The following is a 26231-nucleotide window of genomic DNA, read 5'->3' as shown; positions in this document are numbered from 1 at the left end:
ATCTGAGTGACACTGACCTGATGTCAGGTCAGTAGCTCAGCTGATTTAACTAGTGACGACTTCATTTCTAATACTGCCTTCTGTGATATGAATGCAGTTTCTTGGAAGCTCTATCCAACTTGCAGCTATGATTATGACGACCTTCAGGAGATCTGCTTTGACTAGCTACCACAAATCTGATTCCGACTTGATATCTTTTTTCTGTACAACACTAAATATCTTTTTTTCTTGGGTCAGTCTATGATCAGCTATAACTTTCTACTTAGGCATGGTGTGGGGTATATTGTCTTTGTACCATATATTGCACATATCTTACAAATCCTCAAAGGTTGGACAGTATGTTACAAAAGGCATTTGCTGTTCTCTTCAGTTATTAAAAATTTTTTTTTTCCTCTAAAAATGTTTGAAATAAAGACATTCAACAAAGAAAAAAGATTGCAGTTTCAAAATTTTGTAAAATGAAATGTTAAAAAAATATAAAAATCACAGAAGGCTCAAATAGCTCATGCTTATATCAAAAATGTAAACTAGTTCAATGAGAAAAAGAAAATGCTTTTGTTTATTAAATATAATTACTATTATCCAATATCTTGTGATTGACTTAAAAAATTCTCAGAGCCCAGCAGAGAATTAAAAAGAACTCTATTATTGTTGGATATATCCAACTCTTCATGACACCTTTTGGGGGTTTCTTGGCAGATACTGGACTGGTTTGCCAATTTCTTTTCCAGCCCGTTTTATAGAGAGAAAACTGAGGCAAACAGGGTTAAATGTCTTGCCCAGGGTTATACAACTATTAAATGTTTGAAGCTGGATTCACTTCAGGTCATCCTGACTCCAGGCTTGACACTATCCACTGCATCACCTAATTTAATTCTTGAACATACCTTATCATCACAGTACTTTAAATTTGAACCCATTCTCTCCAGAAATCTTTTCTCTGCAGACGATGAGAGAGTAGGGAGTAAATGCACCCTATTTGGGGGGTAAATGTTATTATATACTCAATTTTCCACATTATTCTACTATCTTAGAAAATAAACTTTCTAAAAGCTAATTAAAGGTTGCTAGACAAGTTGTCAATGGAGGGAATATTAATACAAGAAAACAAGCTTTTTAGGGTAGCTATTATGCCATTTGTCAAGGCATGTGGTCAATAGGATTCTTTTTTCAGATATGAGCTTCTAAAATCCCATCCAATTCTGAGTCTGTTTAGTAAATGTAACAAAGAATATTTTAAAAGGTAATATCGTTCTATGAACCACTACATAGAATTCCCAATCCTTCTATTTTTGTCCACCTGCATTTTTGATTTCCTTCACAGGCCAATTGTACGTTATTTCAAAGTCTGACTCTTTTTATACAGCAAAATAACTGTTTGGACATGTATACATATATTGCATTTAACTTATACTTTAACATATTTAACATGTATTGATCAACCTGCCATCTAGGGGAAGGGGTAGGGAGAAGGAAGGAAAAGGTTGGAACAAAAGGATTTGCAACTGTCAATGCTGAAAAATTACCTATGCATACATCTTGTAAATAAAAAGCTGTAATTAAAAAAAAAAAAGTAATATCACTGATATTTTTCATTTTTATTTTTACATCAACTAAATTTCCCAATGTATCCCTCCTTACCCCAAGAAGCATACTGTTGTTAAAAAAAAAAAATACATAAAAGTTTCATAAAGCTAACCTCCATATTGAAAAAATCTGATAATATATGCAGTGTTCCATACCTACAGTCCCCCTCTTACTTTTACAACAGACTTACATTTTTTAAAAGGCCTGTTTGTCCAAGATCCTGCCCAATCAGTCCCAGATTCTTTTCCTTTTCCTTAATGACAGGCATTTTTCACTGATACTGAAATCAATTTGTCTCCTTAGGGACATTCTAAAATGACTGTGGTGGAGCTAGAGTGGCCCGAACTACCCCAAATCTCTGTATTATCCTCCAGGGCAAAATGGAATTCAAGACCTTTAAGTATTTGGGATCTACAATTCTCTTTCCTGTAAGGCCACAAATACAAGCAATAATCTTCAGTACATTAATTACACTATAAGGCACATTTCTAAGCATACTACTTATGATTCTAATAGCAAAGTCAACCCAAAGAAAATGAGACATTTTATAAAGGAACTAAATAAGAAGGTATTGGACTAAAAAGGCTTGTGATAAAATTAACAAAAACAAGAAATATCCATATCGAACATCACAAAAAGAATTTAGTTGTATCCACCTGAATGAAAAAAATGAACACAAAAAGAAAATCCAAAACTATATGTCCATTTATGGTAAACAAAAGATGAAAGATCTTTAATCCCACCATTTTACAAATGAAAAAGTGAGTACAAGAAAGGTTAAGCAACTTATCAATAATCACAAAGACAGCTTGTGCCTAAAATATACCAAATGCTCTATTCAAACACAAACATTCTAAATGGGTTCACTACAGACAGGCAGGCCTCTTCTAAGATTGAGGGGCCCCTGGGCTCTCAGTAAGTCTTTTACTCCTTATTACCTGACAAATCTCTTCACTTAAGAATCTTCTCAGCAGACTCCTCCTTCACCAAGAAAACAGACTAACATGATAACTCTATTTAATCTCCTATTCCATATCTCAATATCAACTCATAATTTTTTTCCTTTATTCCAGTCTCTGATAAAAAAGTAGACCTTCTTTTGTTGTGTTTTTGTTTTTGATTTTTTGCTCAGCGAAGTCCCTCTCACTATGCATCTGATGTTTTTCCTTTCAATCTATTCTAGGTACCAGTCATCCCAGCCTTCTCTTTTCCTTAAACTTCAATCTCTCTCTAGCTAGGTGATCCTTTTCTGTTGCCTACAAATATTCCCAGATCTCAATAATTCATTGCAAAAAACTTTTTATCAAGTTGTGTACTTGTGCACATGGAATCATGTTATATACTAGGGACCCAAGATACATATATTGAGTCCCTTCTCCCCCCGCCCCCCTCCCAAAAAAAAAGACTTTACTGAGGAAGTATATTGCAGTCAAATGCATGAATGCAAAAGGCACAATATAAGTTTTAGGAACAACTAACAGGACATTTGGGCTAGAATATTCACCAAATGTGTGGTTGTAAGGTTTAACAGGAGACGCTGGAGGCAGAATGAGAAAGTTTTTAAAAGCAGCATGAAAAGCTTACAAAAATGAACCAATGAAGTCTCTTGAGAAGTGAAGTGACATGACAGGACCTGTTTTAAAGATATCTTAAAAATACTAACTTGAGAACTATGTGGATTAGAAAATGAAGACCATTAGGCCATTAGCCATTACAATAATTGAAAGGAAAGGTAAAAGGGTCTAAAATGTAATAGTGGCCATACCTGAAGCATATCAGATGTGGCAGCATGCAACTTGAGTTCAATGAAAGTACCATACAAATTCCAAATGAAATCCAGCTCAACTTTTTCTCCTATTCAATTTTGTCCATGTGAAGTACCTATAAAACAAAACAAGCATCAATTAAACACCCACAACATGCAAGTTCACATCTATAAAAATCTAATAAACTACTCCCAAAAGCTATACATACCAATTTGGGAGGCATATTTTTCCTTTATTTTTACCCCAAGCAGGTGTTTAGACCAATCTATTTCAATTTAATAAATATCATTTCAGTAAACAAAGTTTTTAGCTTTAAAATTATTGTTTAAATAAATCTTTCAAATCAGTACCAAATGTATTAGCAATAAAAAACAAATATCAGCAAAAAGGTGTCGTTGAATGTTCCTAAAATAAAATGACTAGCAGGCTATAAATGAACTCAAAGAAGAATCAAGTGCAGATGGGCTTATAAGTTAAATCATGTCAAATATTTCAGTGTTTGAATTTCAGTATTAAAACACAAAAATGGGGAGAGGGAAAAATGGACCCTTGCAATTTTTGTATAGTATAAATTTAGGCTTGATAGCCAATCAGGAAAGAATACAACTAAAGAAAATAGCCCAATGAACATCAATGCAAAGAGAAACAAAAAGAATAAAGTGTAACTCCATATTAAAAAGATTATATGTTATGAACATATTGGAGTTATATTAGGAAAGCACAGTTGACTCAAAGGAAAATTACAAATATATTAATAGCACTGTGTTTAATAAAAGACAATTATATCAATATAGGCTAAAGCAGCTTTTGACAAAAAATCCAGTATCTCTAAAAAGCATGGCCATGATTATTTTTTCTCTTAATATGGTGAGTAATATTAATCTGAAATTAAACGCAATATTATGTGAAATAGAAAAAGATTAGAGGCGTTTGCAAGAAGATGGCAGTAAAGCAAACAAGAAAATCAAGGAAATAAGTATAAAGAAGAAACAAAAACTTTAGTAAAAGATATAGCATTATAGAAAACCCAAAAGTCAACTAAACAACTAAATGAAACAATAACTTCAAGATTATAAAACAAGCCCATAACTAATTAGCATTGCTAACAAAACCCAGCAGAAAGAGATGGAAAATATATACAATTTTTCAAGTCTCTCTGCCAAGTCACACACATGAAATGTACAAATACAACTAAAAACACTCTACAGGAATAGATTGATCTAAATAACTGGAGAACATAACTGGAGAAATAACTGAAGAAATGTCCACAACAATTAAGTTGTGTCAATGAACAAGTAAAAAGCACAGTGAATAGCACACCAGGCCTGGAGTTGGCAAACTCCATTTCCTAAATTCAAATCTGACCTCAGACAAGGGCAAGTCACTTTACCCTGTTTGCCTCAGTTTCCTCATCTATAAAATGAGCCAGAAAAAGATATGACAAATCACTCCCAACATCTTTGACAAGAAAATCCCAAATGAGGTCATGAAGAGTAAGATATGACTGAAATTAGAACAACCCACGTCAGTGTAATATAATCAACAGGACTACCTAAACTACATACATATTCATCCTATACCAAAATACCAAAGGATTATGAATTTAGGATTTATGAAACTTAAAATAAATTCATCAAATGCAAACCTGAGCTTGGTAGCTCCAGTTTAAATGCGAGTTTACAAGAGCTATTCATATTCATATTCACTTTCAGTTGCAATCCTCTTTCAAATCTTTTCTGTATGAAGAAATGCTGACATTAGCTGACAGCTGTCCCGCTCATAGTAAAAATTATTTTTTTATTAAAGCTTTTCAAAGCATATGCATGGAGAATTTTTCAACATTCATCTTTGTTTATATAGCAACTTATAACTTGTCTTTTTCCTTTTTCTTCTAAACATATTTCTACAATTATCATGCTGCACAAGAAAAATCTTATCAAAAAGGAAAAAAAAAATGAGAAAGAAAATAAAATGCAAGCACACAACAACAAAAAGTGAAAATAATATGTCATGATCCACATTTAGTCCCCACAGTCCTGTCTCTGGGTATAGATGGCTCTCTCCATCACAAGTCCACTGCAACTGATCTGAATCACTTCGATGTTGAAAAGAACCATATCCATCATCAGAATTGACTGCTGTATAGCCTTGCTGTTGCTGTGCATAATGATCTCCTGGTTCTACTTACTTCACTTAGCATCAATTCATAAACGTCTCTCCAGGTTCCAGTTCCTTTTCACTACAAAAAAAGGTTGCTACAAACATTTTTGCCCATTTTCTCTATTTTATGATCTCTTTGGGATACAGGCCCAGTAGTGACACTGGGGGATCAAAGGATATGCATAGTTTGATAGCCCTTTGGGCAAAGTTCTAAATTGCTCTCCTGAATGGTTGAATCAGTTCACAACTCTAACAATATTCTAGTTTTCTCACATTCCCTCCAACATTTATCATTATCTTTTCCTGTAATCTTAGTCAAACTGAGGTGTGTAGTGGTGTCTCAGAATTGTCTTAATTTGCATTTATCTGATCAATAGTGATTTAGAACATTTAAAAAAATAATTTTAAAAGATGCATAAGTGAATAACTCAAAAAACAACCCAAATTCACCCAAAAAGTGAATAACCACTTTTTTGTATAACTATTTCAAAAGAATCACTTCTGAATTCCAAACAACAAATTTGCAAGCTAACTTTTGAAATATGTGTTCATAAAATGGGAATAAATAGCCTATACCTCAATTCAACCCACATTTATTTTCTATCTATAATATGTAAGAGAAATCATGTATACCAGAGAAATTACTACAGAAGCCAACAAAATAGTCCTTGTCCTCAAGGAGCTTTCAGTATTTAAGATTAAAGCATCAAATCTAGAGTCAGAAGGCAGCAACTAATCAAACTTCTCCATTTTACAGATGTTCAGGTCACCTAGATACCAAGTGAGAAAACTGGAATTTACTACACATATTGAATACAAACCTAGTGCTTTTCCCCACTACATTACAGTGGCAGATATTTTAAGGATAAAGAAAGCAACAAGCAACTGGCTAGAGAAAAGAAGAAAAGAAGGATCACAAGAAGAAGCACTCCTTTTATGAAACTTCGGTTTTAAAAACCAAAGATCCTCAGGACAAAAAACAAGGTATGAATTACAGACACAGAATCAGTATATATGAATATACAGAAAAACTATAATGTTGGTTTTGGAAAGATGTTAGCAAAAAAAAAAAAAGGGGGGGGGGAGGGGATGGAATGACTGCAAGAAGAACAAAGAACAGGCTCCAGGTCAGTCTCTTATCTGCAATCTAATCTTAAAAGGTTGCTTTATACAATAAGAGGTGACTGGAGCAGGGTCAAATTATATGTCAGAAGCAGGGTTCAAATATATGACTTCTTGACTCTGACATAAGTTCAGTATCCATCACACCATATTCTCTCTCTTTTTGTTGACACATCCAATGCAATAAACAAAGCTAAGATGATATAAAATGAAAATATTCAATGGTGGAGATGAGGGATTTATGAAAAGAAGGGCACGCTAATGTACTACTGTTTTCTGTTTTTATTTTAGAGAAGCTATAAATTGCTCAGGAAACTAAAAGGTTAAAGGACTAGTCCAGTGGGGAAAGTATGTGTCAAGACAGAACTTGCCTTTCTGATATTGGGGATATAAAAACAAATATAAGTTTCTATCCTCAAAGAGCTGGTTGTGGGGGCTTAAGGAGAGAAGGAATCATAGATATAAGTGTGTGATTTTATATATATATATATATATATATATATATATATATATATATATAAAACACACACACAGGCTTTGATAAGTGAGCTTTAATTTTATCTTACTGGAATTAGATCTGCAGGACATTTCTGTTAAGAATATCAAAGCTACAAAGTAAGGAATAAGATAAGGAAGAAGTGTTTTGGTCATGTATACTTATTGTGTATCTAAGTTATATTTTAATATATTTCACATCTACTGGTCATCCTGCCATTTAGGGGAGGGGGTGGGGGGGGGGGTAAGAGGTGAAAAATTGGAACAAGAGGTTTGGCAATTGTTAATGCTGTAAAGTTACCCGTGTATATATCCTGTAAATAAAAGGCTATTAAATAAAAAAAATAAAAAAATAAAAAGATAAGGAAGAAGACTAAGATGAATAAAGGGAAAAGGGGCAGTTATCCTAAGGAAAAGAAAGATTCTAGGAGGGACAAGACCATCATTCAGAGCCAAGGATAAAGTCTAATTTTTTTTTTTTCAAATATTTCTTCTCCCTGTTAAACATTTTTAATTCTTCAATGAATAGGTCGTCAATTCAGGACAGATTCAAGGCACTTTACCATGCTGTTTGCCTTACAATTTATAAATGTATTTCATTAACTTCATTAACTATAACTCCAAAACTTAACACAATTCTCTAGATATGGACTAACTAGGGCAAGAATACAAAGGAACTATAGACTCCATGTTCCTGAAAGCTGCTTCTTTTAATATAAGCCAACCTTTTGCTATCAAAAGTATACTGCTTGGTGTAGCCTCAACTTGTAAAACAACATATGAAACTGAATATTTATAAAAATCAAGTCTGGACCCAAAAAAATAAGAAAATACACCTTCTTTGAAGGGTACTTGACCCAAATATGAAAATCGGAAATGACAGATGTACTATCTTATCTGTACTATCGAAGTGTCATATTCCTCTTTTCATTTGTTAAAGGATGGCTATATTGGGAAATAAAGGTGATATTAAAAAAAAAATTTTTTTTAGGAAGACAAATTCAGGTTTTTAGGGCACTTCATTATAATGGAACAATGAACAGGGCACAGGTATTGAAAAGATAGGAAGTCCTCAGTTTGAATCCTGTCTCAGAGATCTACTAGCTTTGTAAACTGCAACCTCTTTGTGCTTCTGTTTCCTCATACACAAAAGTCTACCTCACAAAGTTGCCAAGATCAGGTGATTTAAAAATTTTAAATTGTTTCAAAATGCAGTAGCAATATTTATACTAGCTATTATTATAATAAAGAATCTTAATTCAAGCTGCTTAACAATCCATCTAATTATATTATTGTTTAAGTTCTGTCTATTGAGCTTCTCCTTTATACTTTTATCAAAAGCTCTGCTGAAACCTTGGTAAATAATCTATGGTTTAAAAAAAAAAAAAAAAAGGAACTTAGAAGAGTCTAGCTTAGCTGTTTTCTTGAAGCAGGTAAGCTGGTGCTTTGATCACTGCTTTCTAGATGTGAACTCTCTTTAATGATTCACTGTAAAATGTTTACAGAAATCAAATTCATTCTCAAATAGCTCTTTTTTTAAAAAAAATGAGAAAAACATCTGTCCTCCAATTTTGTGTCAACAACTCTCTCCTTTTCAGGAACTTGAAAACATTATTAAAAGTGTCTATACCACACCCACCAAAGGAAGTTTTTTATCTGGTTCAGGTAACCTCAAAGAAAATGAGGTGCACTCCCACTTTTTGACTTACCAACTCCCCATTGGCTATTTTTGTTATTTCCAGGACAAAAGTCATTCTCCCATGGAAGGGCTGGGGGAAGTGCAAGCAAAACAAGACTGTAACAACTCTTCCTGTTTTCCTCAACAGGTATTGCCCCATCAAGCAAAGGTCCTGCCCCTTTACAGCTGTAGTTAATTTCACAATACAACTAAAAATGACAAAAACAGCCCTGCTCTTCCTTACTTTTCCTTGATAATTTTGGCTCAATCTGAGTTTTAAGTTTGTAACAAAAGCTCCTGTATTTATCTTCTGTTGACTTGTGCGCATCATTTTTGTGTCAGAGGACCCTCTGGTAAAAAAATAGGATTAGGTCTATGAACAATTTCATAGAATCATGTTCGTAAATAAATGAAAGAAAAGCTAAATTTCAATCAAAAGTTACTATGATATATAACTTTTCCCCCCTTCCAAATTAATAGAGCACCTGAAATCTATTCACACATTAAAGAGTTGCAGGTGAGAAACTCCTGTTATAAACTTACTTACATTGGTTCATGAGTTTTCTGTGCATCCATATATTAGTCTGTTCATATAATTTGTATTTTTCCTATTAAAATTGTTCCCCTAAAGGTCTTCACAACTTCATCCTTAACCAGGTTTTTTGCCTTAGTTCTGGCCCAACCTCATACACAGAATGTTAATGGAATCCTACTAATTCTACCTCTGAACCTTTTTTACATCTGCTTTCCCAAAACAGAGATCAGTTTAAGATTTGACCGACTCACCCTTCTCTTCATTCTCTATTACACACTTTGAAAATGCTATGGGTTTCTAGGAGACTTGTACAGTGTAACAGCAAGATTATATGATGATCAACTATGGATAAATTTAGCTCTTCTCAGCAATATGGTGATCCAAGACAATTCCAATAGACTTGGAATGGAAACTGCCATTCAAAACTAGGAAAACTATGGAGACTGAATTCTGGTGTTTTCACCTTCTTGTGTCTGTTTGCTTTTTCTTTCTAATGGTTTTTTCCCTTTTGGTCTGGTTCTTTTCTTGCACAACATGATAAATATGGAAATATGTTTAAAAAGTATTGTATACGTACAACCTATGTCAGAGTGCTGTCTTAGAGACAGAGAGAAGGAAGGAGAAAAAATTTGGGACACAAAATCTTAGAATAAACAATAAGAACTACCTTTGTAGTTGGAAAAATAAAATACTGAGGGAAAAAAAGAAGAAAGAAAATGTAGTCAGTGATTCCCAGCAATAGCTCTTCATCTCTTTTAAAATAAGAATCAGCTACAGAATACAATTTCTACTTGTTGATTCTTCCACTTTCTAACGCAGAGGTAGGAATCTTTTTCTGCCAAGGGCCATTTGGATATTTCTAACTTCACTCATTTAAAGCAAGGGGGGAGTTGCTGCACCTAGCTTTCAGCTGAACATCACCTGCAGTTGCCTTAGTAAATGACTTTACAGGCCTCATACAGCTGAATGTTTCCCCATCCATGTTCTAAAAGATAAAATTAAGGGAAGAATGAGCAGATGTCTAGATAGCAGATTACAGAAAGAGAGGGAGGGATGAAGGGAGAGGAAAGGAGAGGGAGGGAGAAAGAGAGAGAGGGAGAGAGAGGGGGGAGGGGGGGAGGGAGGGAGAGAGGGAGGGAGAAAAAGAGGGAGGGAGGGAGGGAGAAAAAGAGGGAGGGAGGGAGAGAGAAAAAGAGAGAGGGAGGGAGGGAGAGAGAAAAAGAGGGAGGGAGGGAGGGAGGGAGAAAGAGGCAGGGAAAGAAAGAGAGAGAGAGAGAAAAAAGAATTACCCTAGTCTAGCTCTTTTACCTCTCTCCTATTATTCTCTTCAGTAAAGTATACCGGACTACTTTAAGAAAAAACACCAGATCTGGAGTTAGGAAGACTTATTTTCCCAGTTCAAATGTGGCTTCATATACATATTAGCTGTGTGATCCTGGGCAAGTCATTTAACTGTCTCAGTTCCTCATCTGTAAAATGAGTTTTGTATATAAAAAGCTATAATTAAAAAAAAAATGGGTAATTTTTCAACATTGATCCTTGCAAAAACTTGTTTCAACTTTTCCCCTCCTTCCCTCTCCCCTCTCCCCTAGATGGCAGGTAGTTCCTATACATATTAAATATGTTAAAGTATATGTTAAATACAATATATGTATACATATTTACACAGTTATCTTGTTGTACAAGAAAGATAGGATTTAGAAAGAAGGTAAAAATAACCTGAGAAGAAAAAACAAAAATGCAAGCAAACAATAACATAAAGAGTGAAAATGTTAACTCATATTCATTTCCCAGGGTTCTTTCTCTGGGTGTAGCTGGTTCTATTCATTACAGATCAATTGGAACTGATTTGGATCCTCTCATTATCGAAGAGCATGTGTCCATCAGAATTGATCATCATATAATATTGCTGTTGAAGTGTATAATGATCTTCTGGTTCTGCTCATTTCACACAGCATCAGTTCATGTATGTCTCTTCAGGTCTCTATATTCATCCTGTTGGTCATTTCTTATAGAACAACAATATTCCATAACATTTATATACCACAATTTACCCAACTATTCTCCAATTGATGGGCATCCATTCAATTTCCAGTTTCTAGCCACTATGAAAAGGGCTGCCACAAACATTTTTGCACATACAGGTCCCTTTCCCTTCTTTAATATCTCTTTGGGATATAAGCCCAGTAGAAACACTTCTGGATCAAAGACTATACACAATCTGATAACTTTTTGAGTATAGTTCCAAGTTGCTCTAGAATAGTTGGAGCCATTCACAACTCCACCAACAATGCATCAACTACTCCAGTATTCTTGCCAAGAAAATTCCAAATAGGGGACACAACTGAAATGAATGAACAATAAAAAGGTACACCAATCCAGAGTCATGATATAGTAACTCAAAACAATTCAGAGCAAGACGAAGTCAAATTTGTCTCCTTGCACTTGGGACCTAGGAACCTTGTGCTTATTAGTTGTATGACTCTAAGCAAGTCACTGGAAGCTCTCTATGTCTTAGTTTCCTCATCTGTAAAATGGGATAATAAACAGTACCTATCACATAGGGTTGTGGTGAGGACTGAGTTAAATGTAAAGTAATGCTAGCCATTATGATGATTTGCTGCCTAATAGGGTAACTAAGGTCAAGGGTTTTACTACACTCAATTTTGTTTCCTGTCAACTCTGATTCACCTTTCACTGTACCTACTCTGTGATATCTAGCTTGATGACTACACATACTCTGATAGTCTCCTCCCCCAAACCCTTTCCATCCCTTTTACTGTATTTTCCTCCCAAAAAGCAATATAACTCATTTTAAGTCACATAGAGGGATAGCCTAGAACCTAAAGTGAAACAGCTAGGAGCCAGAACAACCAGCAACCCAAGAGACCGTTGGATCTTTTGAATGGGAGGGTCTTTAGGAAGATAAATCAATTGCAGTCCTTCAGAGACACCACCTTTAGACATATTTAAACCTACATTACAACCACCTACCTTCTCTACCCATTTTAATCTTGTAATAAAATAATACAATACCATCTCAAAACACTAGTTACCAGGGACCATGGCTCTATTTATTATCTAACAAAATTATTCAACAGTTAAGTGCTATTTATTTCATACAATAATATGCTATTCCTAGCTAAACCTTTCAATTTCTTCCCAAAATACATTCATCAGGAATTAATATAAATAATGTAAACTCTTTTATTCTAGAGATGGCAATAATTATATAGTCCCTAATACGTGCCAAGTGCGATGCTAAACATTTTTACAAATATTCTCATTTCATCCTCACAATCCTGAGGTGCAAATGCTATGAGGAAAATAAGACAAGCAGAAGTTAAGTGATTACAGAGTGAGACTGAATTTGAATTCAGGTCTTCCTGACTCCAGAACCAGTGATTTGTCTTTGTCCACTGTTCCTGGAGGTGCCCCTACACCACTTAATAAGGCACAGTCTCTTTGATCTGTGAAACGTCCACTTTGGACACAAGGAAATCACTAATCAAATCCAATCTGTCCTTTTGTTTCATTCTCCACATAACAAAAATTGATTTGCAGTACAGTGTACAAGAATTCAGTACTGAAGATCCTTTAACAATTTCCAATGATATTACTTAAATACAATTTAAAGTATTTCCAAATATTCCTTGTCTTTGTAGAATTTCAGTTTTCAAACTATGCATTATGACATCATTTCCAACTCGGCTGGACTATCCTTAGTTCAACATTAAATGTGCATGCCAAGCATAGTCTTAAAATGGGGGTTAGAAGGAAGGGGAAAGAGAGATTAAAGAAGAGGCAAAAGACAATCCTTGCCCTCAGAGAGCTTACTATATAATGAGGGAGACAACATGCAAAGAAATATATACAAAGCAAGCTACACACAGGATAAATAAAAAATTAAGAGGGAAGGTACTGGAATCAAGAGAGATTATTTTTGTGATTTTTTTTTTAAAGCATCTCTAGCTTTGTTTCTCATTTCTAAGGATCTATTAATCTATTTTAACATAGCAGATGAGTTTCCTGTAGGAGATGGGATTTCAGTCTCTATTAATTACTGTTTAAAACTCATAAATCACAGCATTCATATCTTTTTTTTTTTTTTTTTTTTTTTTTAATTTAATAGCCTTTTATTTACAGGATATATACATGGGTAACTTTACAGCATTAACAATTGCCAAACCTCTTGTTCCAATTTTTCACCTCTTACCCCCCCCACCCCCTCCCCTAAATGGCAGGATGACCAGTAGATGTTAAATATATTAAAATATAACTTAGATACATAATAAGTATACATGACCAAAACATTATTTTGCTGTACAAAAAGAATCAGACTCTGAATTATTGTACAATTAGCTTGTGAAGGAAATCAAAAATGCAGGTGTGCATAAATATAGGGATTGGGAATTCAATGTAATGGTTTTTAGTCATCCCCCAGAGTTCTTTTTCTGGGTATAGCTGGTTCAGTTCATTACTGCTCCATTAGAAATGATTTGGTTGATCTTGTTGCACAGCATTCATATCAAGGGAAGTTAATCCTAATAGTACAAATGCATCACACAATATGTATCATTCTTTAAATTTTTAAAATCAACAATGCTTCTATGTAATTTCAAAAACCACAAGAAAATTATAAACAATACACAAGTCTCATGGATGTGAGACACTAACAGAAAATTTATTACTGATATAATCCAGCTTTATGCATCTCCAAATTAGTAATGTCAAAAATATACGTATTTCTCAATACTTGCATTCTATACTTGTTTCATTAAAAAACTAGTAGTTAAGAGTGGATGCTTATCAGCTGGAGAATGGCTGAATAAGTTATGGTATATTAATGTTATGGAATATTATTGTTCTATAAGAAACAATCAGCAGCAGCATTTCAGAAAGGCCTGGAGAGACTTATATGAACTGATGCTAAGTGAAATGAGGAGAACGAGGAGATTATTATACACAGCAACAAGATTATACGATGATCAATTCTGCTGCACATAGCTCTTTCCAACAATGAGATGACCCAGGCCAGTTCCGATGATCTTGAGAAGGAAAGAGCCATCTATACTCAGAGGACTGTGGAAACTAAGTGTGGACCACAACATAGCATTTCCACTTTTTGTTGTTTGCTTGCATTTTGTTTTCTCTTTTTTTTTTTCCCTTTTTGATCTAATTTTTCTTGTGCAGCAAGATAATTGTATGACTATGTAGAATATTTTGGATTTAACATTTATTTTAACATGTTTAACATATTGGATTACTTGCCATCTAGGGGAGGGGGTGAAGGAAAGAAGGGGAAATTTTGGAACACAAGGTTTTGCAAGTACTAATGTTGAAAAATTACCCATGCATATGTTTTGAAAATAAAAAGTTTCAATAAAAAATTTGGAATTATTAAAAAAAAACTAGTAATCACTTCTGTGCTCACAGACATAAGTGTGACATCAGCAATTACCATTCACAGCAGAGTTCTACTATGCTTTGAAATAATTATTGTCCCCACTTAACTTAACAAACCCCATATAAATCCAAATTTTAAACTGTTCAGATTTAATAGCTTCTACTTGATTCCAATGACTTTTCCACATTCACAAGAATATCAAGATCTGTGAAATTAAGCTTGAATCATTAAACATTTCAAAACTAATTCCAACCCAGAATTTCTCTCCAAGTGGAGTTCACAGCTTAATAGATCTGGCAAGCTCCTGGTCATTTCAATGAGATCAAAAAGCTTCCTTAAACTTGTATATGAAGTAAACATGAAACAAACAATTAATACTAAAACAAGCCAAACCTCAAGTAAATTTCCTTATCCCCAAGGTAAGGGTTTTCCTAGAATAAGATAAAGGGACCATTTACTTTGTCATTATATCTCTAGGGAGTTATTTCATCTTTCATTTCCTTTACTTTCTCTTCTCTATGACTCATGTTTTTTCCTTGTCCCCAAAAGGGGTAAGAGAATGAGACTCCAATGACTTTCTGACCATAAAACAAACACATCTGAAACTTCTGCTCTTGAACCTTCCAAGAGGACACATCCAAGATTAATAGTCAGCTCTGGCAATTGTTTATGATGAAAGATATGAAGCTATCATACACTATTTTTAAGTGCTCTTGGATAGGTCAAGCGAATATAATAAAGATGACAATACTCTCTAAACTAATCTATTTATTTAATGCTATACCAATCAGACTCCCAAAAATCCATTTTAATGACCTAGAAAAAAAATAACAACAAAATTGGAAGGTCAAAGCAAGCACAAAAGGTCAAACAAGATTTTCAAGGGAAGTGATTAAAAAAAAAAAAAAAAAATCAAATGAAGGTGGCCTAGCTGTACCAGATCTAAAACTATTGGTCACCTAAACCATTTCGTATTAGCTAAGAAATAGACTAGTTGATCAGTGGAATAGGTTAGGTTCACAGGACAAAATAGTAAATAACTATAATAATCTAAAGTTTGTTTGACAAACCCAAAGATCCCAGCTTTTGGGATAAGAATTCACTGTTTCACAAAAACTGCTGGGAAAATTAAAAATTTGTATGGCAGAAACTAGGCATTGACCCGCACTTAACACCGTACACCAAGATAAGGTCAAAATGGATTGATGATCTAGGCATAAAGAATGAGATTATAAATAAATTAGAAGAACATAGTATAGTTTACCTCTCAGATCTGGGGAGGAGGAAGGAATTTGTGACCAAAGAAGAACTAGAGATCATTATTGATCGCAAAATAGAAAAGTTTGATTATATCAAATTTAAAAGTTTTTATAACAAAAAAACTAATGCAGACAAGATTAGAAGGGAAGCAACAAACTGGGAAAACATTTTTACAGTCAAAAGGTTCTGATAAAGGCCTCATTTCCAAAACATAGAGAATTGACCCTAATTTATAAGAAATCAAGCCATTCTCCAATTGATAAATGGTCAAAGGATATGAACAATTTTCAGATGAAGAAATGGAAACTATTTCTAACCATATGAAAAGATGCTCCAAATCATTATTATTCAGAGAAATGCAAATTAAGACAACTCTGAGATACCACTCCACACCTGTCAGATTGGCTAAGATGACAGGAAAATATAATGCTGAATGTTGGAGAGGACGTGAGAAAACTGGGACACTGATACATTGTTGGTGGAATTGTGAATACATCCAAGCATTCTGGAGAGCAATTTGGAACTATGCTCAAAAAGTTATCAAACTGTGCATACCCCTTTGATCCAGCAGTGCTACCACTGGGCTTATATCACACAAAGAGATCTTAAAGAAGGGAAAGGGACCTGTATGTGCCAAAATATTTTTGTAGTAGCTAGAAAGTGGAAATTGAATGGATGTCCATCAATTGGAGAATGGCTGAATAAGTTGTAGTATATGAATGTTATGGAATATTATTGTTCTGTAAGAAATTACCAGCAGGATGATTTCAGAAAGGCCTGGAGAGACTTACATAACTGATGCTGAGTGAGATGAGCAGAACCAAATCATTATACATTTCAACAATACTATATGATGATCAATTCTGATGGACATGACTCTCTTCAACAATGAGATGAACCAAATTAGTTCCATTTGTTCAATAATGAAGAGAACCAGCTACACCCAGCAAAAGGACTATGGGAAATGAGTGTGAACCACAACATAGCATTTCTCCTCCTTCTGTTTTTGTCCACTTGCATTTTTGATTTCCTTATCAGGTTATTTTTACCTTATTTCCAAGTCCAATTTTTCTTGTGCAGCAAAGTAACTGTATGGATATGTATATTGTGTTTAACATATACTTTAACATATTTAATATGTATTGACCTACCTGCCATCTAGGGGAGGGGGGCAGGGGGAAGAAGGGTAAAAGTTGGAACTGAAAATTTTGCAAGGGTCAATGCTGAAAGATTACCCATGCATATATCTTGTAAATAAAAAGCTATAATAAAAAGTAAAAAAAAAAAAAAAAAAAAAAAAAAGAAAAGAAAAAGACAAGTTGTTTGTGGCAGCCCATTTTGTAGTGACAAGAAACTGAGTAGATGCCCATCAGTTGGAGAGTGGCTGATTTAAGTTATGGTATATGAAAATAATGGAATATTATCTTTCCATAAGAAACATATCAGCAGGATGATTTCAGAAAGGCCTAGAAAGACTTCCATGAACTGATGTTAAATGAAGTAGAACAAATAGAACATTGTATACAGCAACAAGATTACATGCTGATCAATTCTGATGGCTGTGGCTGTTTTCAACAATGAGATAATTCAGGCCAGTTCCAATGATGATGGAGAGAGCCATCTGCACCTAGAGAGAGGACTGTGGAGACTGAGTGTGGATCACATTATAGTATTTTCACTTTTTTGTTGCTGTTTACTTGTATTGTTTACTAATTTTATCGCTTTTTGATCTGATTTTTCTTGTGCAGCATAATTATGGAAATATGTATAGAAGAATTGCACATGTTTGATCTCTACTGGATTACTTGCTATCTAGGGGAGATAGTAGAGAGAGGAAAAAATTTGGAACACAAGGTTTTGCAAGGGTGAATGTTGAAAACTATGCATGTGTTTTGAAAATAAAAATCTTTATTCTCATTCTATTGTTATTTGCTTGCATTTTGTTTTCTTTTCCTTCCTTCTTGATCTGATTTTTCTTCTGCAGCAAGATAACTGTATAAATATGTATACATATATTGGATTTAACATGTATTAGACTACCTGCCAGCTAGAGGAAAGAGGGAAAAATTTGGAACAAAGGGTTTTGCAAGGGTCAATATTGCAAAAATTACCCAGGCATATTGCTTTGTAAACAAATAAATAAAAAGCTTTATTAAAAAAAAGACAAGTTATAAAAAATGCAAATTTGAACAATCAAGATGACATTTTTTTGCGTTTAATAATATTTCAGAAGCTGCTTTATTGTTATTTTTGTTAATAAAAGTTTATTGGACTAACTTTCATAGTTAATGTCAGACTGGGGGAGGGGAAAGAGATAGAATTGTGGTTTTGGCTGCCAATTGATCTTCACTTGAAGGATAAAGAAAACATATCCACAATCAGAATCCAGTCTTTCTGTCACCAACTTCTTTTTTCCCCCCTTCCTCACTAGGTCAGGTACTCCATTCCCTCTCTTTTCCTCCCTGGAGAACTTTGGAAAATAATTATTTTCAAAATGTTGCCCCTCAGCCACTAGCACCTGCATTTTTTCCCTTTTCCTTTCAGTGTTTCCTTTTTTTTTTTTTTTTAATTTTTATTTTTAAAACATATGCATGGATAATTTTTCAACGGAAAATGACAACTGTAGCAGGGCTTATAGAATTGGTACACCAATGTACTGTTGATGGAGATGTAAAGTCTCTAAATTGTACATATTCCTTTGACTCATGATACAACTACTAGAGTTAATTAATACTCCAAAGAGGTCAATTACAGACAGAAAAGAGTCATATGAACAAAAAGTATTTAATAGTATTTTTTGCTGTAACAAAGGACTAGAAACAAAAGTTGAGTGCCTATAAACTAGAGAACAGTTGAACAATTATTCTGTATGAAGGAACCGATATAGAATGAAATGAACAGTACCCAGAACCACTTCTATTGACTATATCATAAAAGAAAATAATAGTGAAAAACTGATCCAGGTAATAACCAAATACAATTGAAAAAGCCTTATGAAGCATGTCTCCTAGCACTTGAGAGAGATGGATTGCAAATGTAAAACAAAGGATGCATTTGCAAACATGGATGTCTCCAATTAACTTTCAAAAACATTAAAAAGAACAAAAAAGTTTAATGGAGAATGCATATAAGTAGCAGAATGGTATACCCATAAATGTAAATTATATATCCAAAAAGCTAAATATAGTGCAAAGCATTTTCCATGGAGCCTCTTCTGTTGTTTGTGTTGTAAGGCATTCTTATGAAATTGAGAAAAATTGAATGCAAGAGAACATCCCAGAGAGGTGATATTTCTGTTATGTACTTTCCTGGAGTCAGATCATATGTGATACCATTCTGGGTACCACATCTTTAGAAGAACATGTCTGGAGAGTTTCCAGAAGAAGATAACAAAAATAAAGAAGGCCCTGAAATCATGCTATATGATATTTAAACTAGAAGAGTAAAGGCTTTGAGATACACAAACTGCCTTCAAGATCCCATGGAAGAGGATTTGGGGCTTGGTTCCACTTGATCTCAGAGGGTAAGATTAAGCACAATAGATAAGAATGTGCAAAAAAAGTAAATTCATGATAGCTGTTACAAATTTTTCTTTTACAAATTAAATCAGTTATCTAGACCAAAACTAACACAAATTTTACAGGTACAGGAGACTAGTCTATTAGGTTGCCAATTCCTTGGGAGCAAGACCAATGCCATTTTTTATCTTTGTATTCACAATACCTTGTAAGTGCCCTCACACATGTTAATATTTACTGAACTGAATACATTTGAAGATAAGGGTTTTAAGATGCTTAAAAAAAAAAAAAAAAAAAAAAAAAGGCATTCACCTTCAGTAATGAGATGAACCAAATCAGTTCCAATAGAGCAGTAATGAACTGAACCAGCTACACCCAGCGGAAAGAACTCTGGGAGATGACTACGAACCATTACATAGAATTCCCAATCCCTCTATTTTTGTCCACCTGCATTTTTGATTTCCTTCACAGGCTAATAGTACACTATTTGAAACTCTTGATTCTTTTTGTACAGCAAAATAACTGTTAGGACATATATGCTTTAACATACTTAACATGTATTGGTCAACCTGCCATCAGGGGGAGGGAATGGGGGAAAGGAGGGGAAAAATCGGAACAAAAGGTTTGGCAATTGTCGATGCCGTAAAATTACCTATGCATATAACTTGTAAATAAAAAAGCTATAATAAAAAAAAATTGAAAAAAAAAATAAAGGCATTTATAAATCTGAGTCACTTCCCATAAACATCAAGGAGAATAGGATCTATATTATATCTTACATTCTAGGATAAAGCCAATAGGATCACAGAATTAAAGCTAAAAAGGAACTTCAAAGGTAATCCGTTTCAATCCCTTTACAGATGAGGGAACTGCAACAATTACATCAGAACTAAGTTGCAGAGAGGAGTTTGAAACCATATCTTTTGATTCTGATTCCAAGAGTTCTTCTATTATGCTCTTGTTTAAAAAGAATCTTTCCTCTAAGATTAGTGAAAATTATAAGGAAAGATGGAGGAACAATATCAACGACAGCACGGCTCTTAGCAACCTTCACCTCCTCTTCCTCACTTCTTCTAACAGAGGCATGATTCTAAAATTAGGTATAGATCTAAGCATGAAAATATGAGGAACATTTGCTTCAGAAGGTGATTAGTTAAGTTCTCAATATGTCCCAACACGGACTTCTTATCCCCTCTGCACTTAACTAATTTGTCTAGATCTCCACTTCTGATCCACCTTGACTCTCACTTCCAACCCCTATTCACAGAATCAAGACAAACTCAGCAAAACATCAGAGGCAACTAGATGAGGCAGTGGATAGAGCACTGGCCCTGAAGTCAGGAGGACTTGAGTTCAAATTTGATCTCCATCACATAACATTTCCTAGCTGAATGATCTTGGGGAAGTCACTTAACTCCCAACTGCCCCCCCCCCCACATACACAACAAAAACCAAAAAACAGGGGGGGGGGGGGGGGATGGAGGGAAGAGGTAGTAACCACATAAAATTTAAATATTCTGATTTACTTTCCAAAATGCTGATGAACAATTTTAAGACCTAACCCTTGATATCCCCACAGTCCCTCTGAAAGTGTACTAAAATATCACATACTTTTTCAAGCTGCTTATTAAGCTTTCATTTTTCAAAAATATGTCCGATTATCATTAACCAGCATTGAATTACCAGTTTTGAAGCTCTACCTGCAATGCTCTACCTACATCAAAATGGAAAAAATATAAGCAACGAAACTTGCCATTTCAATTGATACAAAGCATTTTGTTCCATTTATATGGAACTAAAATCTGTGCAACAGACCCAAAACTGCATTGTGTAGGTGGAATATACTGTGAGGCAGAAATAGACTGGAAAATAAAATGTTCTAGAAGAGATGAGTTGTTAAAAGTGGCTCTACATTTATCTTGTTACAAAAATATGCAAGCTTACTTTTAGTATATCTGAATCACATCCTTTAGAATCACTGTACCTTCATCACATCATACTAGACTATTTTATATTCCTTTTCCATTAACTAGCTTTCTAACAACTATTGAGTGACTACTAATAACTAAAATGACAGTAAACATTTGACAATATTAACTAAGATGATATGCAAATGACGTTTAGTTGCCCCTTTTTTCCATTTTACATTTGAATACCATTAAATAACAAGCTAATGTATACACAGACCCATAAACATGAACAGATGGGTGGTGCAGTGGACAGAACATAAGGCTTGCTGTCAGGAAGACTCAATAGCCCCAAACACTTACTAGCTGTTTGACCCTATGTAAGTCACTTAATCCTGTTTGTCTCAAGTTTCCTCATCTGTAAAATGAGCTGAAGAAGGCAATGGCAAACTACTGTATTATCTTTGCCAAGAAATCCCCAAATGGAGTCATGAAGACTTAGACCCAACCGAGTAACAAGATTTAAACAAGCTACACAAATAAATAGGATGCATCTCTCCTTATTTTCCACAAAAGAGAGCAGGTGGTAGCACCTGCAAGACATTTTCATACTTGCAATCTTTAAAAAAAAAAAAACCAATGATTACACAGCTTATTGGGATCCACAGACATTCTGGCCTCTATTTTCATTCATCTTTACTTTTACTGTAGAATTCCCATACCCCCATGCCCTTGATTGACCCTTTTAATGTGTCAAACATAAGCATCATTTGATATAACATGTTTACTTTATGATTTTCCTATCACATCAAATACCCCATTTAACTGGAATATAACAATCTGTCTTCCTTTAAGGATATAAACAAAGATTATCTTTGTTTAAGGTAATATCACATTTCTTCCCCCTTTTTTTAAATAACAAAAAAAAGTAAATAGTTTTTGTTTATGAAGTTCATCAAGGATAGCAAATAAAAAATATCTTCTTTGTGAGCAAAGAATCCATTATCTTTTACTTGTTACAGTCAATTACAAAAGATAAATTAAACAGAAAACAAGAAAAGGATAAAACTCCCAAAAGCTTATAAAAAGTCAGGATTATTTAAGAAACTAGAAAACAGGACCTAAAATGTATAGTCAAAGAATTTTCTAATAAAATAGTTACATTGAGTTAAGACATCTATTTTAAAAAATATTCTGAGTTGATCAAAGATGATGGTGTAGGAATAGCCATGCTATAGAACATGGAGGAGTTTCCAAATGTAAATGATTATCTATTCTAGTTTCCAAATCTATTTAGAAAGCTTTAATAAAAAAAAAAAGTGCATGACAATACACATTTTTAAAATTTTGAACCTTCATATTTTAAAGCATTATAAACCAGGATCATTACCCATACAGTTTGCAGTTCAAAGAGTAAGCTCCAGGAACATGCATGTAAAGCAAGAAAAAGCTTGTTGCAGAGATATTTGTATAAAAAATCCTCAATTACCCAAATTAAGAAAGGCAAAGATAACAATTCAGATAAGTCCTAAAATAATTCAATTATATCATTTTAACTAATATAGTTAACTTCAATTGTTTCTACCACCAAATGCAAAGTCAGTAAAATTTCTTTTTTAAAGTCACCTATACCTCTTCCCCCCCCCCTTTTTTTTTTTTTTTTAATTTAATAGCCTTTTATTTACAGGATATATACATGGGTAACTTTACAGGATTAACAATTGCCAAACCTCTTGTTCCAATTTTTCACCTCTTACCCCCCCCACCCCCTCCCCTAGATGGCAGGATGACCAGTAGATGTTAAATATATTAAAATATAACTTAGATACACAATAAGTATACATGACCAAAACATTATTTTGCTGTACAAAAAGAATCAGACTCTGAATTATTGTACAATTAGCTTGTGAAGGAAATCAAAAATGCATGTGTGCATAAATATAGGGATTGGGAATTCAATGTAATGGTTTTTAGTCATCTCCCAGAGTTCTTTTTCTGGACATAGCTAGTTCAGTTCATTACTGCTCCATTAGAAATGATTTGGTTGATCTCGTTGCTGAGGATGGCCTTGTCCATCAGAACTGGTCATCATCTAGTATTGTTGTTGAAGTATATAATGATCTCCTGGTCCTGCTCATTTCACTCAGCATCAGTTCGTGTAAGTCTCTCCAGGCCTTTCTGAAATCATCCTGTTGGTCATTTCTTACAGAACAGTAATATTCCATAATTTTCATATACCACAATTTATTCAGCCATTCTCCAACTGATGGACATCCATTCAGTTTCCAGTTTCTAGCCACTACAAAAAGGGCTGCCACAAACATTCGTGCACATACAGGTCCCTTTCCCTTCTTTATAATCTCTTTGGGATATAAGCCCAGTAGTAACACTGCTGGATCAAAGGGTATGCACAGTTTGATAACTTTTTGAGCATAGTTCCAAACTACTCTCCAAAATGGTTGGGATTCGTTCACAACTCCACCAACAATGCATCAATGTCCCAGTTTTCCCACATCCCCTCCAACAATCATCATTATTTTTTCCTGTCATCTTAGCCAATCTGACAGGTGTGTAGTGTATACCTCTTCCCTTTTTCTGAAAATTCAGCTAAATCGCCTCATCATAATAGATGTCAGCCCCTATCAAAGCAAAAAAGTGTCTAAAGACACTTCAAACTCTTCCCCTCCAAGTGGTTAGGGCTCCCTATCTTATTCCTCAATTACCTACAATTTAATTATCAGCAACTTGCCACATAGGCTCCTAGGATACAGGGGCTAATTTAGTACTTGTATCATATTACAGATAAGCATTTAATAAATGTTAAATGGCAATGACCTCTACGCGGAAACAAAGCGCGTTTAAAAGCAAATTGGACAGCCAGGACCTCAATCATTTCTCTTAACAATTCTTCACAGGCAGGCACTGGTAAGATCAGTTACCAGACAAGGATTTGTACTTCCGACTTTCCGCCTAGCAACTCCACGCAGTCTAACAATTTTTGTAGCAATGAGAAGCCCAGTTAAGAAAGTAGCAACCAATGCAATACGCTGTCCGATATAACCTTTGCTTTAAAGGAAATTTAAATTTTCTGCACGCAAAAGTTAACGGTGACGTCTGCTTTCTAGAGCCACCTTGGGGAGAAATTAATTTCCAGCCAACAGTTCTGATTCAAATCCGGTGCAATTCAAGGCTCCCAAGGGATCGCATTTCCCTTTATTAAAGGGATCCTTATCTCACCTGGGGCCTGCAAAGACATCACAATCTATCTCCTGGAACCCCGTGATGTCACACACATACACATACTTAATACTCCAACGCCGTCGGAGGTCAAAAATCCTAAGAAACCTGGGCTCAGGTAAACCGAGAGAGGAGAGGAGGAAGGGGGAAACCGTAATCACCTACTCTTGGGAAGGTTATGGGAGGGACGCAGGAACGACGGCAAGGACAATCGCCAGCTCACCTCCCTCTCCCCAGATCTGGGAAGGCTAGTCCACTGGCACGCTAAATTGGGAGGCCGGGACCCTGACTTCGGGGTGCTCCCGGCTGAGCACCTGAAGACCTTCCCCCACAAAGAAGGGCCCTGCTTACTCTCTACAAACACGTCCGAACCCGGCAGGGCAGCCCCCGTTCTTCGGCCTAACACGGGTCTCGGACGCGCTCATCTCCCCCCACCCTCAGTCGCGGAGCCAAATCCCACCCCTCCCCCACACGTTCATGGTCACGACCGCGGGGGTCGCGGGCACTTCCCCAGAAGCGGCTGCGCGCGCGCGGCCCGGGGAGAAGAGAGGTCACAAGCAAGGGGGGCGGGGGGGGGGGGTCCCGCCCGGGGGAAGGAGAAAGGGCGGGTGGCTGGTCACTTCCTCCTCCTCCCCGCCCAGCCCCGAGGAAGGTGGAGGCGGGAAGAGCGCTCCCGGAAAGGGTACCTCGGACCCGCGCCCATTCCCTCTAACCGCGGCCCCCATGACTCAGTGACCTTCCCCCTTTACCTAGAGGTGGCAGAAACCGGGAAGTGGGTGGCGGTGGCGGCGGCGGCGACAGCAGCAACAGCGGCGTCCGAAGGCCTCTCCCTCTCCCCCTCCCCCCCATCCGGACGCCACTGGGAGCGAGCGCCCAGCACAGCTCGGAAAAGCCCGACGCTCGCCCCCGAAACCCAGTTGTTTGGCTAAAATCCCGTGGCGTCATGCGCCGGGCCAATCGCCTGGAAGGGAGGGGGCGTGGCTTCGGAGCGGGGTGGGGTGTACCACAGCGCCCCCTGCCGGGGTTCCCTTTCAGGTGTTGAGAGCTTCCAGGACACGGGGAACCTGAGAGGGGAAAACGTGAAAAAGTCTGGTTTCTTGTTTTAGCTCGGGCCGCGCCGTTCCCCAGGGGCGGGGCTTCTCTCCCCTAAGCTGGAAGAAAGCAGATGCAAAGCTTGTGCAGAAGGGAACTTCTAAGTCAGACGTTGCGGAATCATTTTTACCCAGCTAGAACCCGGGGCTGCCCAGGTGGAGGAGGAGTAAAAGGGAAGGGGGAAATATCTTCGTGGCTATTTCCCGTGCCGTCCGAAAAGGGCTGCGGGATTCTGGGGTTGCTCGGCGGGGCCGGCTCCTCGAGGCCTCTTGTGCTCTCAGCAGAAAAGAAAAAAATTAGGGGTACTAGTCAATAAAACGTGTTCCAAGCTCCTGCGTGCGGTGCAGAACACTTCCTGCCCTCGGTATGTGCCCTCCTGTTTTGCACGCGGAGTCTGGAGAACCCCAATCAAATCCCGCCGGGAGCTAGGTGCCTGATTCAACGCAAAGGCTTTTACCTGCCCTGTG

At 36.0% G+C, this 26231-nt stretch overlaps 1 protein-coding gene across 4 annotated transcripts in view; it reads right to left on the bottom strand.

Moving 5' to 3' along the window:
- FBXO34 (F-box protein 34) overlaps nt 1-25597 on the bottom strand; it is a 48059-nt gene extending 22462 nt beyond the window's left edge. For all 4 annotated transcript variants that reach the window (XR_004232015.1, XR_004232013.1, XR_004232014.1 and 1 more), the window contains exons 1-2: nt 25422-25597; nt 3353-3468 (exon numbers count right to left, since the gene is read on the bottom strand). The gene's annotated coding sequence lies outside the window, so the exon portion shown is untranslated. The remainder of the gene's footprint in view (nt 1-3352; nt 3469-25421) is intronic.
- Between the last annotated feature and the right edge of the window lie 634 nt (nt 25598-26231).

Source organism: Sarcophilus harrisii, chromosome 2 (genome assembly GCF_902635505.1).
Source record: "Sarcophilus harrisii chromosome 2, mSarHar1.11, whole genome shotgun sequence".
Taxonomy (NCBI): Eukaryota; Metazoa; Chordata; class Mammalia; order Dasyuromorphia; family Dasyuridae; genus Sarcophilus; species Sarcophilus harrisii.
Note: the sequence above shows the minus strand (reverse complement) of the source record. Positions and strands in the feature narration are given on the sequence as shown.